Source organism: Lasioglossum baleicum, chromosome 2 (genome assembly GCF_051020765.1).
Source record: "Lasioglossum baleicum chromosome 2, iyLasBale1, whole genome shotgun sequence".
Classification (NCBI taxonomy): domain Eukaryota; kingdom Metazoa; phylum Arthropoda; class Insecta; order Hymenoptera; family Halictidae; genus Lasioglossum; species Lasioglossum baleicum.
Genome location: NC_134930.1, coordinates 10,590,843 through 10,604,279, shown reverse-complemented (window position 1 = coordinate 10,604,279; position 13,437 = coordinate 10,590,843). Strand labels below are relative to the sequence as shown.

The 13,437-nt window shown below is 37.9% G+C and overlaps 1 long non-coding RNA gene and 1 pseudogene across 2 annotated transcripts; both read right to left on the bottom strand.

Annotated features, from left to right (window-relative positions):
* Window positions 1-6,424: 6,424 nt before the first annotated feature.
* On the bottom strand, window positions 6,425-10,110 carry LOC143217250 (pre-mRNA-splicing factor CWC22 homolog pseudogene; annotated as a pseudogene). Its single transcript, XR_013010758.1, has 2 exons — window positions 9,950-10,110; window positions 6,425-8,499 (listed from the first exon to the last, which is right to left on the bottom strand). The product of XR_013010758.1 is annotated as a pre-mRNA-splicing factor CWC22 homolog pseudogene (transcript).
* A 702-nt stretch (window positions 10,111-10,812) lies between these two features.
* LOC143217281 (uncharacterized) lies at window positions 10,813-12,761 on the bottom strand. The gene is made up of 3 exons (XR_013010764.1): window positions 12,164-12,761; window positions 11,907-11,965; window positions 10,813-11,708 (listed from the first exon to the last, which is right to left on the bottom strand). It is a non-coding gene; the product is annotated as an uncharacterized LOC143217281 (long non-coding RNA).
* Window positions 12,762-13,437: the final 676 nt, after the last annotated feature.

Below are 13,437 nucleotides of genomic sequence, written 5' to 3'. Positions count from 1 at the left end.
GCAGGGAGAAGACAAGACAGATGGACAAAGACGCGATGCTACGAGAGGGAATGCTCTGTAGTAAAAGACAAAGTACAGTGGGTGTACGAGGTACTCGTACACCTTTCAAAAGCGCGAATAACTTTTCCAAAATTGTGAACCCAACAGCTCGAGTTCTTTCGAGACTTTAGAAGAATTTTAATGAACATTTAGAAGGTGCCTTTGGTAGGTCTAACAATGTACGAAGTTTCATCGACAATCGATCAAGCTTGTTATGAAATATAATTCATTGAAAATAGCAGAAAATGTAAGAATCTACAATTTAAATGAATAGCAAACACTAATTCAAAGATTTTTAGATTTTACAATGGCCACAACTTTTTTATACGTCAACCGATTTCAATGAAACTTTGTACATGTATACAGGGTAGCCTCCTAAATATCTGCTTTATTTATTCTTTCCGTGCACACATTCTAGTTGACATGAAAACGCATTCAGAGATATTAACAACATGACCTTGAAGTGAACTCTTTTTCCTTTTTAGCTAATAAATTAATCATTCTAACGTCTCAAAAAAAACTGAAGCTGAAGGATCCAATTTTGAAAAAGCTATTCGTTTTTAAAAGTTGTACGAACCCTTTCTGCACCCACTGTATATGTGTACATGTTTTAGTTTCCTCGAGAATCCGAATTCTGCCGCGTGCAAAGCCTGGACAGCATGATCGTGGACAATACACGGTACACATCTCATATAACATATACATCCATTATACAGATTATACATACACATGCACACAGGGAGACACTCATACACACTGTCAATGTATGATACTTTGATTATTGTGATACTTGGAAATAAGTACCTACGTACGTGCCGTTGTATATTACATTACTTTATTTTTCTTCTCCACCACTATGTACTCCCAACTGTGTGTGCAGCGGTCGTCAACGACCGTCAACGACCGTCGAGTTCAGTGCCGTGAATTGCGCTCGGTTCTAGGAAATCCTGGATGAAAGTAAACCGATTGGTGAATTTCTAGCTAGCGATGTAGACCGACGAGTGAAGCGTAGATAGAGGATACCGATTCTAAATACGTAAATTGTATTTAGGCAATTGTATATATAATATAAATATACACACTGCTGTGCAAAAGAAAGAAGCACTCGGCTATATTTAATAGAAAAGCGTGAAAGAGCAAATAAGAACACTATAACTTTTTTGATATTGGACTATGCGATTTGAACTTTTTTTGGAAGCTAGAACAATTAGTTTACTACATGATGTGAAAAGAAATTTTTTCAAAAATTGCATTTGGTCGGAATTTTAGAGAAAATACTGAAAGTTACATTTTACAACTTTTTTATGCGGGCCTATATTGAAATTTTAAAAAATACGTTTTGTAGATCTGTGTCAATTATATGCACTGTGAAAGTTTTATAGACGACAGGCATTGAAAGAAGTAAGAATCCTTAGAATTACTGCAATTGGAGGTCGAAAATCATGAAAAACTGCAATTTTTCCCATCTTTAAATGTTTGTAGCTCATTGCAACATCGACCGGTTTTGATGAAATTTTCAGAATATGTTTAATTGATACATATCCACGAAACGTGTGTTCTAAATTTTCCATAATAAGCCCACATAAAAAAGTTGAAAAACACAACTTTTAGTATTGTCTCTGCAATTCCGGTAACTTGCAGTTTTTTTCAAAAATTTTTGTCACGTTGTGTAGCAAACCAATTGTTCTAACTTCTCCAAAAATTTCAAGTCGTATATTCCAATATTAAAAAAGTTATGGTGTTTTTAAGAGTGTCCGAATATTAGTGGGAGTCACTATATGTGTTATTGCGGATTATCCAATACTTTCAATGCAATAAATCAATTATTGTACAATACAATTTCTACATAAAGATATTGTTTGTCATTACATCTTATAATTCTACTGGGTGCTTCTTTCTTTTGCACAGTAGCGTACATATACACGTGCACAGAGATGAGTGTAGAACCAAGCTATATGATGCGCAGGCGTGTCATTTGAAAGTTTAAAAAAAAAAAAACGTCTATACAGAGTCTGTCTTTTTTTTCTATTATATGTAATTATGTATCTGTAACTGTATATTTTAACGAAGAATGCTCTCGTTTGGTAAATAAACGATCAAAGAAAAACTGAAAGAGGGAACGTCGTGGGAAATGATTAAGGGGCGCGCTGTTTCTGCCACGAACGGTAGACGATGCTGTCTGATCGAATGATTATTTATATTTGTTTACAATATCATGTAACAACAAGGAAAAATACTGAATTAAACGGGGATACCTTATTTGGTGTATCACACACGGGCACGAGCTGATCAACGTTCTCGCGATAGATCCTCTGTTTATTGGCAATACAATGTAATACTTGTCATTGGTAAGTTGTTGCGCGATCGGCAACCGTTCGAAAAAAAGTATTTCGTCGCTCGGCGAACACTTCCGAGTTCCGCGAATCGTTCGCGAATCCTCCGCGTTTCGCAACTGTCGTTTCGCAACGTGATTGCACGGTCTCTTGGAACGGAACGCTGCACAGTGCGGACAAATGGCCTAATATTCGGCACTTCTCTAAATTTGGTTATTAATGTATATATAGGTAATTTTTTTACAGAAAATGATATTTACCAATATAATTAATAAATTTATTAAGAAATTAACAATTTTTATTTAAACAAAAATATGTTTTTAAAAACTAACAAATTTAAAACGAAATTAATAATAAATGAACCATATTTAATATTAATAATAATAAACTTAGACAAATTATAATAGTATAAACAAAATTAACAAACTTAACAAAACGCTATTCGCTATCCGAGTCATCCTCGGTACTTTGAATGTGATCCAAAACGAATCATTCAATCCCGTGATCTTGCACATTTCTGATTAAATATTGATCAATTTCAGTAAAATCGCAAGATTTGCTTTGTGTTGTCTTTTCTCGCGGTATTTCAATCTCTTCAGATAAATCGTCCACCCTGTATAATTATTGCAAAATTGTATTGTGCATAAAAATGATTATTATATGATTATTAATAACAATTTCCATCCTAATACGCATTTTTGCAAAAGAAATGTATTTCATATCGTGATATACACGAATATTGAATTTTTCTGTGGCGGACAAATGGCAAAATTTTGTACAAACATCCAAATTTGTTTACGAATGTATATGTATTGGTAATTATTCGCAGAAAATGAAATTTAACGATATAACTAATAAATTTATAAAGAAATTAACGAATTTTCCACAATACAACATAAAGGCAAGGTACGGGCACTTATTAAAACGTTTATAAAATTAAGAGTAGCAGTTAGTTGCAGGCTAAACTATGAAATTCTTAAACTACAACAAGTAATATATCCGAATATGTCAAAATCTCAGGATATTTTTTGCCTTTCTCGAGATATGTTAATTTGAAGTTTTATATGCAAGTAATAAATGAAACCACCGTTGAAAAGTTATACAAAAAATATATCTACTTTATTAAATGTAAAAAGAATGCATATACCTTGGTGAGCATTTTCCATTATACAGAATTATTATTGCAACACTGAGTTACAATTAATGTAATATTATTTGATTTTTGGGACTCTGGAGAGTGCGACACATGGTAAAATTTTTTATAAAAATCTAAATTTGGTTACTAATGTAAATGCAATAGTAATTATTCACAAAAAAAAATGTAACAATAAAATTAATAAATTTAAAAAAAAAATTAACAATATTTATGCATAAAAATTATTGTTATATGATTAATAATATCAATTACCACCTAATAAAACGTTTTGCCAAAGGAATTTATCGTACATCGTGATATACACGTGTAGTGAGATATGCCCCGTTTGTCCGCACTGTGCGCTGCGCCGATAACACCGAAGGATGGATCTACTACTGCACAAGGTACAAACGAACGAAAAATGGCGTTGTTAATCCTGCAATGGCACACTGGGACCACAGCCAAATTTTAATTAGATTTCTTCGATGGGTTTCAGCGCTGGGCCGCCGCATTGCTAAATAATTACTAGACTGCGGATTTTATGCGTTTATGGAAACAATGGGTAAACACAATTTAAAGCAGTGGGCATATGAGAAAGATTTCAAGACATCAGTGTATTGATTTCAGCTTAATCAGATAATTAAAAGAAGATTTTTGATTTTGCATAAAGATCCGCAGTCTAATAATTACAAACACACCGACCCTTTCAAACTTCTTTCGCGAGACGATACCAATTAGCTGCAAGTACTTGAAGAAACTTTCGCAGAATTATCAGAGACTGTGTGCCATTGCAGGATTAACGATAATGGGGGTAGAGATCGCGGTTTTCAACGTGCACTAAAATAAACGTGCACACGTGTAGTATAAGAAATTAATATAATTGCATGATTAAATTTGTATTCAATAAAGTACTAAACGTATTTAATATTCTGAGAAGCGACTGAAAGTATTGTACGAGGTATTATTCAGTTTAAAATGAAGAAATTTTTCAGGCCGGAAGAAAAATTCGGTTTTCGAATTAGAATAGCTCCGAATGCAAAGAGTTGATTATTACACGAATTGGCATGTAGATTCGTTTGATACACGTGTACACGTGAAATAGGGACCTCTAATAATGGGTTAAATGACCACTCGCATCTCGTTGAACCAATAGCAGTTGGTGCAACGATTTCTTCACCGATTTCGAGTGATTTTGAACGCATTTCACGCGTTCACTGTCGGACTTTCGTATTTCCCGCCCACGACGCCGAAGAGAAATCCTTTTCTATACAAAATATACAATAGTAAAATATTACGTAAGATTATTGAGTCGATCTGTGTTGTCATACTTCGTACGTCTATCATTACCATGTTCGTCGATTTCTATCGCAACATTAATAGATAGCATTTACAAAAATTTACAAATGTTACCTGTCACATTTGCCATAAGCGTGCCGAAGAAAATTCCGAACGGCGATCGAAAAAGACTCTGCTTGTGTACATATATGTTGTTTCGAACGCGAATTTTCCACCGTCTCTTCGATATCATCGAAATACAAGATCTAGAAAAATATGTGTGTTTGCGCATTGATCGTGGGTTTAACTCGCGTTCATTTGGTTTTTCAAAATTCGTCGATTTCACAGAATTATAATAAGAAATGTTTAACTCCGTTATTTCTTGTCACCCTGTAAAATCTGGAACCGGTCACTTTGACCGGTGTTGATAGGTTCAGTGTTAAAATGACACGTACTGAAGTACGCGTAAGTACGTGACATACACATGTATTTAAATACACGATCTCTACTTTCAACGTTACGGACCACCGCACCGGTTACAATATATCTCGAATAGCGAAACGTTCTCAGGCTCGAAGATTTGTGCTTCCCCGTTCAATGTTCTTCTCGCGGCGCGTGTTCTCGTCTCTATACGCGGCGGGGCAAACAAAAAGATATCACAAATGAATTCGAAATCACGAAAGTCACAAAAACAGAAACAGAAAAGAAGCTACTGTGATTTTCTCAAAGAAGATGCTTCTGTGATTTTTCGTGATTTCGTGATCACTGTGTTCAGTGATCGGCGTATTATCGCTCGCTTAACCGTTAAAGTGTAACCGCGCGTTACATACACTACTCGCGCGCGTACATACATACATACACTGACAAAGTACGGACACACACGGACGAGACACGAGAATATACTTTTTCTTTCCAATGATTCTCGTCTCTGCGAATGATATTAGGATACTGAACACGCGAACGCATGAAACTTAATCTAGTTGCTAAAGCGTGTCGCGATGTAGTTCGTACCGCCCGCGTCGCAATGATTGATTGAAAGGCAAAAATCATAGGATCATCGTGTACAGTAACGTTTCGGGATATTCGATGAATTTCGGACGAGCAATTCGATGACCAGTGTCGAGCATTATAGTTTCAATACATAGTTTTTAGGGATTGCAATACCGGTATTTCGTGCTATTTTGCAATTTCGTGAAACTGGTATTTGCTAAGGTAAAATACATTTCAAAAGTATGAAGTCAATAAATTAGTTAATGTTTTTTTCTATTAAACAACTGTGTTTTTGTACCTTAGTCCGGTATTGCAATCCCTAATAGTTTTATACTTGAAATGTAAAATCTTTTGTGATCGTCAAGGACATACAAAAGTCTGCAATAATTTTGCTACTTGTCGACGGAAATATTAAAAGAATTTACATCACTGCGTTTCTGTATAAAAAATTTATAAAAATCTAACTGTTGTCAGTATGACTAACAGTAATATATTGTCATATGCATAAAAAGAAATAAATCTTGTATAATGAAAATATTCTAGGTCAGAAGAAATGCCTCGGTTTCGGAGTTAATACAGTTTCGAGTGCAAAGAGAGTTAATTGAACACTGAATTATTTATTGCTGATTGGCAGGGAGATATTCGAATGTTTTGAAACGCTACTGTACGCTACTCGATCGATCGACCGCAGTACGGATACGCTACATCCTATGAAACCGAGCGCGACATACTTGTAAAACTTTAGTAAATATAATACTAAAGGTAAAATCCTTATCGGAAATGATAACCGAAGACAAATTATGTTATTTTTTTCTTCTATTATAGGCACTATTTGCTGGTTTCGGATGAGTTTTCAAATGTTCTCGTAAATCGTCTGTAAGACCACCCAAACCGATTGATGTGAAAAAATTTATAGCAAATCGAGTATTTTTCGGATCATCTCCGGGAAATAATCCTTCGAATGCTTCTTGTAATGTAACATCTTTAACACGTTGATTAAGCTTAGATAATCCCATGTATTCCGAAAGTTCTTGGAATAAGTTTTTGATAAATATCCTGTTAGAACTGGTTGTGTCATCCTCGGTCAATTTTATACAAGACAGTACCTCCCACGAAATAGAATCGGTAAATAATAAATGAGCAAAGAACTTTGACACGTTGCGTAACTTATTTGTATCTAAACGATGTATCGTGTGGTACGAATCTCGAAAAATTTGCTCAAATGGAGTAACATAGATCTTGTTAATGGCACAAAATCGACCTGCTAATAGACCAAAAAATTTTTCATATGTTCTCATCTCTGCACAGCAATCTAAGAACATATGACAGAGTTCTGTCTCCTGCCCAGGTTTCAGTTGCATCTTCATCAGTTTGTGTGCACATTCTTCAAAATCAAGAGACGAGTGAATCGTCAAATATATTGTTCTTCGAAGAGCTGTTAGATTTGTTTCGGTATTATCTACAATCACATCTTCTTTCCCTTCCATTACAGCAGTGCTGCTATCTTCATCTGAACTGTCTTCTCCATCATCTTCTTCGCTTTCTGATCCACTAACGTCCGAACCTAATATTTCTTTACTCAATTGTTTATATTTATCCTCGTTAGTAACATACTCTGCGTCAAACTTGAAAACATTCAATATGTCCTGAGCATCGGTTGCTTCGTCTAATGTAACCAGATGAGTAAACTGATTTTCTTCTTCGACGAGATCATGCTCTTCTGGAACTGCCTCGTGATCTTTAAACCCATCTTTTCGAACTTGAAACATGACTTCTATCATGTACTGAACCCTTTTATCTAACTGACCTTCGTGCAATATGTTTCGTAACATTTCAAATATAGCTTCAATGCCTTTCCTGGTAACTTCAGTCAGTTTCATACCACATTCTTTCAAAAATGCAATGGCTACTTCAATAGAATCATCTGTTGGTGTTTCTACTAGTAATGTTAATATTTCTAATGCTAATATCTCATGAGCTACTCTTTGATTTACTAAATGTGCTATGAATGTTCCCGACGAAATACAAAGAGGTTTATCATTCCTTCTTAACCCACGTTTGAATTGTATTACAAGACGTTTTACTATTAATTCCCCAATATTAGGAAATTTAGAATTTATGATTGCAGTAAGAGCTGCATAAACAGCAGTAAACGTCGGAGATGCTGCTTGAGCTTGAATTATAGATCGAGCGAGCAAACCTCTACCTCTGACAATATTTTCTTTCAATAGCTCTCGAGTTATAAGTCCTACATTACTTACATTAACTTTATTAATGTAGCCGTGGATAGATTTCTTCAAAGCTTCCCATGCGATACGTTGATAAGCAGCTCCTGATTTATCAGTGATTTCTGCTTGCATCATTTTTAATTTTGCAGGTGGAATATATGCACCTCCAGTTCTTGATGTTATTAAATCAACCGTTCGATTTTGTCTTTCTGTTATCTTATTAGAGCTATTCTTTCCTTCTCTTTTATCCATGGTTTTGTTTGTTACTTCGTCCTTTTCTTCTTTCCTTTCATTGTCTTCTTCATAATCTCTCGACCTTTTCATATCACGTTGTCCATGAGATCGTTCGTCCGTATACGATTCTTCATAATAATTTCTTTTATAATGATCGTTCCTTCTACTGCTTCTGTCCCTATGGTGATGGCCATCTCGTGAACGATGGCTTTTGAATTCAGAGTCATCTCGATTGCTTTTAGAATGTGATCTCTTCATCTTGTTACTGAAATTTTAAAACAATAGTGTTATATTTTCAACAACAATTCAAGTAAATGGTTATATTCTTATTTTATTTAATTTTATTGGTAAAAACAAACTTTTTTTATCTTTATTTCGCTTGGAAAACGTTTTACACAGTTAACATTTTACTGGTAAACACCAGCTTTTATCAGTCACTGTGTATTATAGAGGTTATGGGACCGTCGTTCGTAGTTATCGTTGTTATTCAAATACGACTAAATAGTTGCGACGAGATACCAAGCTCGCCGAGCGCCTATCGGACGCCTACCGCCTACCTAGCAGCTGCTAGCAGCGAACAGAGATTTAGGAGCTAAGTAAAACAAAACGTCAACCTTACAGAGGTGCTTTGTCGGAACACCTCTATAATATATCGTGATTACAGTATAAGTATAACTCTGGTATAGCTTATGTTAACCTTATTAAAAGGGGTAAAGCTTATGTTAAATGTTATGTGCTGTCACGTCGCTTTCTTAGCTTGTCGTAAAGATGGTAGAACGATGAATGACGACACCGAGAATTTACAGGCGAGAAGCCGGACCACGCTCGGCCGCGCGATGCGTGGTCCTCTCGGGACAAAATACGCCCACAGTCTCTTTATTCGATAATCAAGCTGAACTAGATTTCGGGCGCCAGACACCCGTAGGTGTCACACGAAAGCATCGTAATTGGAACTCGAAAGAGGGACGCGGTATGACTCGCGAGACTGTGGCGTAGCAAACGGAATCTGAATAGCTATCGCGAAGGCCCAGGATTCTACGTCGAGAGGACACGAGACGTTCCCCGCGACGGGAAGGTTTTCACACAAGAATAATACAACGTTTCGGCTATTAATTCGTTTATTACACGACGATCTTAAACTGTCGATTTGATCGGCAGCGAGTATTACAATAGCCGGCGCGTTTCAGTAAACATGGCGAGAGATGTTATTCGCACGCGCGGATTGCGGTTCTCTTAGACTCTCTTCGCAGAGGATTCGGCAGCGATTAGATGTACAACACGCGGAAGACCTTGCAGGTCGCGTTCCGTCCGAATCCCGATGTTCTATACGAGACTGAGATAGCTGACACTGTTCGAACTAAATTCACGCACACGAATCGAGCACGCGACGGCGTCCCACCTTGGAACGAGACCTGGATCTCTAGAAATAACGGCAATAACGCTAAAGATTGAATCCGCGACTTCGCGTTTAAACTGGCGTCGTACAACCGTCACAATGCGGCCACGCGGCCCCCGCTATCCGACCGGATTCTAATTAGGAGGACGAAATCCTTCACAACCCGAAGGATTCATACCCCTCGCAAATAATATGGACGACTTCCGTTCGTCCCTCGTACCGTTATTTCCCGCTAAGTGGTTCACGAACCGTTACGACCCACTACCCGAGCCAACACGAAGTTTCGTTAATTATTTACGAAAGCCTGATCGGCGCTTACCTTTTATCTCACGGCAGCGGATGTTCGGCAGCGATTTATTCGTCCTCCGATCAGCCGACGCAAAATACTTTAATCGTTAACAATCGTTAAGAGCGACAACTTATTCGTAAGAGTTCTGACGACGCAATGGATGTTCACGCGGTGGCCCGGGTACGCGGAAGCAGAGCATCCCCCACTTCCGTATTCCGCTTTCCTCACGCAACATTTCGGCCTATCGCTAACGCGGGATTTCGCCTCAGCGAATCCGTCGCGACGGCGCTCGGCTTCCGGCAGCGTCCGGCTAATCCGGCAGCGATGTCGTCCGATTGGCCGCTTCCCGATGAGACGATCGACGTCAGCCAATCCGGTTGCGGTACTGGCTTCTTCCCGGATGAGGCGACGACAGGGTAGAGTGGATGATATCCTCTGTACCGCATGCCCTCGTCGGCGCCTCCAGGTTGATAGTCCTGGGCCTTGACGATCTCTCGCTGTTTTACCTCGAGTTGTGCCTTCTTCCTGCCTCGAGGTGCTGATTCTCGATGGCACGTTGCATCTTGTGTTGAGAGTGGAATTCCGGATCCAGGCAGTGTCGTCAATTTTTTTCAGATTTTTTTATTGTGGGACATCATTGTCGAAATTTTTTCGACGTTTCTGCTGTGAGGAGGAAAGTTATACTTATTGATTTTACTGCTGGTGTATATTAAGTAATTTTTAACGTTATTACATTTTACTTTATTATTACATGTTATTATACATTACAAAACGCAATTGTTTGACCTAAGAAATGCGATTTAATAGAAAGAAGAATTGTGTTCTGTGCGATATATGTACATACTGTGACTCGCAAAAATTTTCGGACGCTCTAAAAATGATAACTTTTTTAATATTGTACTATACCCTAGTAGCATTTACGGTTGGCGTTTCGTTGGGCCTACGTTGGGGGTTTGCGTTGGGCAACCGTTAGAAATGTCGCTCTTTTTTGCAGTTGGGCCAACAGTCAGGGCCAACGTTGGGCCAACGTTCAGCCAACGTTGCGCCAGCGTCGGGCCAACGGTAATACCCAACGTAGGGCCAACGATCACGTCCAATGTCGGGCCAACGGTAATACCCAACGTAGGGCCAACGATCACGTCCAATGTCGGGCCAACGGTAATACCCAACGTAGGGCCAACGATCACGTCCAATGTCGGGCCAACGGTAATACCCAACGTAGGGCCAACGGTAATACCCAACGTAGGGCCTACATTACTATAATACGAAAAGCCAACAAAAGGATTCTTTCTGTAGGGTCAATTAATTATATACATATATATATGTGTATTATAAAAATATTTTATTTTTATATCTCACAATCAGTCATTTTGTGAGGTAACAATTTTTGCCTCACATATTATATTAATATATAAGTACTAACTTATTATGCACGCTAGCATATAACGGATTTCTTACATATATATGTACGAAATGTATACATATATTACATATTATAAAAGTAAGATTCCTTACATTACATATTATATTACGTACATAACACACATTGCACATTAGTAATATGACATTACATTCATATTACATACATAACACGTTGCACATTAGTAATATGATATTACATTCATATTACACCTCTTCAATAGTTCTGATAATTACAACAGTTCCGCTTAAGATGGTGAAACAAGAATCGGATAACGACGTACTTAAAATACAACTGTTTTTCGCAGTTATAGATATTGGCGTAGCTGCATGGCTGATGATCAATCTAACACTTGTGCCTCAGTAAAATCTGAAAGATGACATAGAAATTAATCTTACAACAAGAAAAGCAAAAGGAAACAAAATTGTTAATTGCAATTGAATGCATGCATAAATTACACACATTCTTTAGAAAGTATCTACAATACGTGGTAACACGTATAATTAAGTATAGGTATAAATAATTGTTAAACTAAACCACTCATTACTAATTTAACAATATACTTACAAATATTTGGCGTAGCTGCATGGCTGATGATCCATCGAACACTTGTGCCTCAGTAAAATCTGAAAAATGACATAGAAATTAATCTTACAACAAGAAAAGCAAAAGGAAACAAAATTGTTAATTGCAATTGAATGCATGCATAAATTACACACATTCTTTAGAAAGTATCTACAATACGTGGTAACACGTATAATTAAGTATAGGTATAAATAATTGTTAAACTAAACCACTCATTACTAATTTAACAATATACTTACAAATATTTGGCGTAGCTGCATCCATATGGCTGCTGTTCTACCGAACGATGATGCTGAATTGAATTAAATTAATGGTGTTGAATTAAATTCCACCACTTTGTACATTATCAAAATTTTTTGTTAATGAAATGAAGTAAAACACGCGACACAAAGAACGACCACTTCGACAGTTCGACACAGCACAGAAGAATGAAATAGTGAAAATCGACAAATACCAAATGACGATCGACGCTACATATATCTTGAACGACGGGTATTCGTCGTTGGTCCTATGTTGGGTATTCGTCGTTGACCCAACGTTGGGTATTCGTCGGCAAACTGACGTAATTTTTCTTCGTTGGCCTTATGTTGGTTATTCGTCGTTGGCCCAACGTTGGGTATTCGTCGGCAAACTGACGTAATTTTTCTTCGTTGGCCTTATGTTGGGTATTCGTCGTTGGCCCTATGTTGGTTATTCGTCGTTGGCCCAACGTTGGGTATTCGTCGGCAAACTGACGGTAATTTTTCTTCGTTGGCCTTATGTTGGGTATTCGTCGTTGGCCCTATGTTGGTTATTCGTCGTTGGCCCAACGTTGGGTATTCGTCGGCAAACTGACGTAATTTTTCTTCGTTGGTCCTATGTTGGGTATTCGTCGTTGGCCCTATGTTGGTTATTCGTCGTTGGCCCAACGTTGGGTATTCGTCGGCAAACTGACGGTAATTTTTCTTCGTTGGCCTTATGTTGGGTATTCGTCGTTGGCCCTATGTTGGTTATTCGTCGTTGGCCCAACGTTGGGTATTCGTCGGCAAACTGACGTAATTTTTCTTCGTTGGTCCTATGTTGGGTATTCGTCGTTGGCCCTATGTTGGTTATTCGTCGTTGGCCCAACGTTGGGTATTCGTCGGCAAACTGACGGTAATTTTTCTTCGTTGGCCTTATGTTGGGTATTCGTCGTTGGCCCTATGTTGGTTATTCGTCGTTGGCCCAACGTTGGGTATTCGTCGGCAAACTGACGTAATTTTTCTTCGTTGGCCTTATGTTGGGTATTCGTCGTTGGCCCTATGTTGGGTATTCGTCGTTGGCCCAACGTTGGGTATTCGTCGGCAAACTGACGGTAATTTTTCTTCGTTGGCCTTATGTTGGGTATTCGTCGTTGGCCCTATGTTGGGTATTCGTCGTTGGCCCAACGTTGGGTATTCGTCGGCAAACTGACGGTAATTTTTCTTCGTTGGCCTTATGTTGGGTATTCGTCGTTGGCCCTATGTTGGTTATTCGTCGTTGGCCCAACGTTGGG